Below are 6000 nucleotides of genomic sequence, written 5' to 3'. Positions count from 1 at the left end.
CAGTAGACTTATTAAATTAGGGTGAAAACATTTAAATCAACTCTTTATTTTTATAATTTTTTTTCTTTCGCATATTATTGGATGTGTTATTTTTTGTGAATATACAACATCTTTATATACTAACTATGACATGAAATATTAGGCCCAAAGATTTGCAGCATAACGTAGACCACACATATACAACATCAAGTGTGGATACGTGGATTAATTCATGATGTATCACCAAAAATATATTACGAAAGTACATTCACATTATTGTTCAATTGCATTTCATTCAATGACAATATCAATATGGTGGTACCATGCCATTTAACTAGATGCAGTGCAAAATATGTCTTTTATAGCACAGGAGAGGACCAATTAATATCTATTGTGTGGCAGAGCTTCATTGGATCCGTTTTCTTTTAAGTTAGACTGTGATTTTAGATTTTTATTTTTAAAATATAATTTTAGTTCATTTTTTATTCTATATATGTTTATTTCTTTTCTTTTTAATTAATTAAAGTATTTCTCAATATAACTTTATCGGGTTAAAGTTCAATTAGACATTGGTTAAATTAACTCCATTCTAAATAAAAAAAATTATTAAAAAAATACACTCACTTCAAATTATCCACTCTCAACTTTTAGTTTTCACCTGATTTTGTAATTCATAGCCAACTGATAATTTGATTACTAAACACACCTAATATTTTAATATTTCACTTCGGGCAAATGCGTTAGTTGAATGCATCCTTTGAATTAGCAATGAGGCATTTAGACATTTATAATTTGGGCAATTTCTCCTTCCACCATATCAATTCCAGCACGCACCCAATCAGCTCTAGAAAATGACAAAAATACCCCTCCTTAAATGACAAAAATAATCTTATACAAAAATGGAAAAAATTATTTTTGAAACTTTTATCTGAAATATTTTGGATTTCAATTTTGGAACATATTTTTGAATTCTGAATTTTTTTATCCAGAATGTATTTTTTAGTTTTGTGTTCATAATTTTTTTTATTTCTCAATTATAATTATTATTTTGGATTTTTAAATTTGGAATAAGGGTAGTTTTGGAAATTTAAAAAATTGATATGGTGGAGGTTAAAATTGATATGGTGCAGGAGGGTAGTTTTGGAAATTTAAAAAATTGATATGGTGGAGGTTAAAATTGATATGGTGCAGGAAGAATTTGCCTATAATTTGCGCAAACCATTGAAACAGGCCCAAGAAATTAAGGCCCGTATCCAATACAGATACGTTAGCCATTTTCTTTGTAACGAGCTATCACTAGCAATTGCATTTTGCACTCATAATTTGAAACTGCATCCCCATCCAAAATTACCCTTTTAAAATTGTATTTTAGATAGCACAGTATGGAATACATTTTTTAATTTTGGATTTTATAATTAATAATAATTTTTTTATTAGATTATATATCCCATAATACATCATTTAATATTTTTTAATTTTTCTGTAAGTTGATTAATACAAAATAAAATTATTTTAAATGTAAATTTTTAATGCCAAAATCACATAAATTAAAAATTAAGTGCATTACGCATTTGACATAAAAAAAAACATATGTCATATATTAATGATTAAAAGTTATCCTATACTATAATTTTTAATTTTAAAATGCAAAATTTAAGTACATACTATCTAAGAATTATATTTGTGTTGTCTATCTCGTACACTCCGTGGATGTTTGGTGTAAACAGTCTTCTCATTCGTGATGTTACAGATTAACTGTAATACACTTTGTGTTTCATTCTATGCACAAGTGTCTTCTGATACATGTTCATAATCAATTATGCATTACAAGATGTCAATAATTCTCCTGAATATACACTACATTCACTAAAATCCCCCAAAAGTTTTAACTTGATTTGCATTCATATTCACATGCTTATGACATTAACCTAAGGGTATCACTTGTTGCATGATCAACTCTAGAAAGTGAACCATCTTTACACTGGATTAACATGATTGACTTTTGTGATGATCAACCCGATCACACTCTTTCATATATAGGAACCTTGACTTTTTGTATTTTCAATTTGTAACGAGTATTGATGTGATATCAAATTTGTGTCTTGACTTGTACTTGAGTTCATCCTGTGAGAGTCTCCTTTTCAAAGCTTTTCACAAGACTTCTTCGTTGTGAGTTAGACTTTTTTAACTTATCAATTTGAAGCTACCAAGTTGCCACTCTTCCCTCATAATTCCAAGTTTTTTGCATACTTATCTCCATGGATCCTCCATTACTTCTACGACTAATGTTTCTTGGACGTTTCGTAATCGATGGAATACTTGTCTGAATTACTGTGGGAAAATCAGACTCAGGGTTACTCATATTTTTTGGGAAGGAAATGTATGTCCTGATAAGTTGCCTAATTTAGAATTTATTCATAGAGAATCTTTTCATTGGTATAATAGGCTACCATCTAGTCTGTTCTTAGAATTTTTTATGAATAGGTATAATTTACCTATGTATCGTTTTTATTAACATATGTATTTTGGTCTAGTCCCCCCATATTTTTGTATTTTTTTTTTTTTCTTTTTTTTTAATCATATTTTTTTCAAGTGATAGTAAATGATTATTGTTATTTGAGGTGTCAGCATAAATAAGGTGTCAGCATAAATGAGATGTCAAATTGCATAATTTTACCAAAGTAATCATATTATTCTTAAATTAATAAAAATAATAGTAATATTAATATCAATAATAATGAATGAATTACGATGAAGTTGAAAAAATATTGCTTTGATTTTGAGTTAGTAATTTTTTGTTTGGAAGATTTCCATTACTTGAAGATAATAATAATACTTGTAATGATTATTGATTACATTGTCCATCTTGTCAAGAGTCTATTTTTTTTTAATTCTCTTGCTATTATTATTCAATATAAAAACTCTTTTCTATTATTTTCATATTCTTTTAAAAGTTTATTTAGCAATTTTTTTTAATGTTTTTATATCTTGTAATTGATTAATCAACTGATAAACAATTTTTTTTTTCTAAATAATAATCTAAATTTGATAAGATTAGCACCTACCAAAGGATTTGTAAAGATTATTTGTGATGGAACTTTCATGGAAAAGTTGAATTATTTGTCATCAAAAAATTACCTATGGGATGTGATAATTTGATTGTTGATTAATTGAGATTCATCCAACAAACTCATAATAAAAAAATATGGGTGACAAACTTTATTATATTTGTTGGAATCATATTTATAGAAAGATGAACTCACTAACTCACTAACAAATGGTTTTGTCAAACATGAATTATCATTATCTTTAAACTCATATATTACTTTTTAAGTTTACTCCCATATCCTTCTTTTTTTCTTTGTGTGTTGATAAAGTTGAAAAAATGTAATTTCGATAAATGTATTTTTTTATTTATTCATAAATAAAAACAAATATGTTATTATAAAATACAATAGTTTTCTTTCTAGCATACATTATATATATATATATATATATATTAAGAAAAACATAATTCAACTATTAATTAATTTAAACTGTTAATTTAAAATTAAATAAAAAAACTTGCGTTAAGAATAATTTTATGTACTTATTTTTTGTGAAGCACATAAATACCTTATTTTTTTATATATAAATAGAAGTTAGATAAAAAAAACAGGAATGATAGACTTATAAGATTTAGTATCTATTTATACACGATGATAATTATATTTTTCCTATAAATAACACTAACATATTAAGAATTTTAAAATGTATGCTTTACTTGACATGCCTTATATATATATTAAAACTTTGAACAAGTGTAACATAAAACTAAGAACAGTGGTTTAAATATGTTATAATTATATTGTATAAGATGAAAGAACCAATGAAATAGTGATTAAAGGAAAGGAACCATCAAATATCGCTTTCTCATTTAAAATTAATAATTTATTTCAGAACTGCTTGGGCACATACATGTTAATTCATTGAACTTAACTCTTACATAAGTTAGTGAATTGTTTTCCTTAAAATATTAGCTCGTTACAATATTTTTTTTGTAAATAATTCGATTATTAATAATACAAATCAATTATAGTCTTTTCACATATATAAATCAAGTATAGTTAAGATCGTAGTTTTTAGTTTATTTGAGTAGTCTTTTGAAAAAACCCATAAATGTTATTCCAAAATCCATAAATTTTAATCATTCGTCAATTACTATGTCTCATCGATTTTTTTTAGCAGAGAACTATGGAAAAGTTTTTTTTTTATATAGAACAATATACTCTTATTTATGTAACATTTTATTATTTATACAACGATATTGAGGTCGTTTTATATTTATGTTACTTTTACATTATATACGAAATAATTAATTTTCATTCATATTATTACGTGTGAAATAATATATAAAAAATCTTGAATTTAAAAAATTATTTTATATTTTTCTAGACTCTTTACCACTTTTATAAACTATATGTTAGAATGTGTAAAAAGTAATTTTGTGATGATTAATTATTAAAATAAGTTTATTCGTTATCCTCGTTGATAGAGAACTAAGTTATAAACCACTTTTTCCATCTCCAAATTACAGTTTAGAACAGCATATAACTTATAATAAAATTACAATCAACTTGATTATGGTATGTACACTTTCACTGATTTAAAATTAATAATTATCACAACACACCAACACAAATGTGTTTTTTTTTGTGTATTTGTTCAAAAGTTTAATAAAGAATTTTGATCAAAAGGTCGCCCATCCAAAATTAATTTAAGTCCAAGACACTTAAAGTTCTCAACTATGGATTAAACAAATGCCTTTGTGTTAATATACATAGTGAAAAACAAAACCTTAACGTAAGTTATACAAATTCATTCCTCTATATATATTCTCTAAAACTTTCAATTTAGTGTTTTTTTCATCAACAAAATGAAAAATTATAGAAGAGGTACTCAATCTAATGTATGTACAAAATATATATATATATATATTTATAGACTTTTGGTGCAATATATAAGGAGTTACATTTAGCATTTCGGCGGTTTTAACTCCCATTAATTAGGTTACTTGCGGTTTGTTTTTTTTTTTAAAAGATCCAGCGTAGCTAATGGATTACCAGCGATTTTTATGAAATCCTCGAAGACATTTATTTTCCAGTGGTTTTTTAAACTTCTGTTATTCTCGACAATTTTCAAACCCCTGTTTTTATGAGTCACTGTATCACTTCTTGTAGGAATTCAACTTCATAAGTAAAATATAGCAAAACATTAATATATACACTCTCACGAACCAACTAACTTTTTGTTATAAACTAGGTACTAGTGCACATTTAATAAACAAGTTGTTTCACCACTCCTACATGCAACTTCTTCAACACATTCTAATTTGAGCATTACAGTGAATGCTAAGTGAGATATTCTAAAAAAAACTAAACACTTTTTCAAAAGTGTTATAAATTGAACTTGTGACGAGTAAAAGCCAATGAATCCAAAATAAGACAAGTTTCTATTTTATATTATGTTAAGTAACTACACAGTTTCACTCATTCTAATTTTCATTAGCTTTTTGTCATATCTCTAACACTTGAATAAAAAGAACGATGATAGTTCAATGAAGAGGACACCATAAAAACTCCTTTTTCTTTTTGTCCTTTGAAATAATAACTCAGTATGGTCCACAAAACAATCAAAATAAATGATTTAAAGTAAGCCAGCATAATTTGGAAGCTTTTACACGTCGATGCATTTCATTTGACAATAAAGCACGAGAATTTGGTAATGCAATAATCTAAAAAAACTAATACATATCAACGTGACATTGTTCACCACTTTAGAATTAGTTATAAAACAACATCAACAAAAGACACGAAAAGAAAGGTAAACAAGAGACGAACCGAGAGATCCTAGGCATCAAAACCACGAAATGCATTTTAGTTCCCAAAACAAAATCGTAACGCATTTTTGGAACAAAAATGAACCATTGAAAACAATTTGTTCAAAAAAGGAAAAACAAATTTGCTCACGAAAACACAAGAA

The sequence above is a fragment of the Phaseolus vulgaris genome, chromosome 2 (assembly GCF_000499845.2).
Source record: "Phaseolus vulgaris cultivar G19833 chromosome 2, P. vulgaris v2.0, whole genome shotgun sequence".
In the NCBI taxonomy this organism is placed as follows: Eukaryota; Viridiplantae; Streptophyta; class Magnoliopsida; order Fabales; family Fabaceae; genus Phaseolus; species Phaseolus vulgaris.
The sequence above is the reverse complement of the archived record's forward strand: the minus strand, read 5'-3'. Positions refer to the sequence as shown.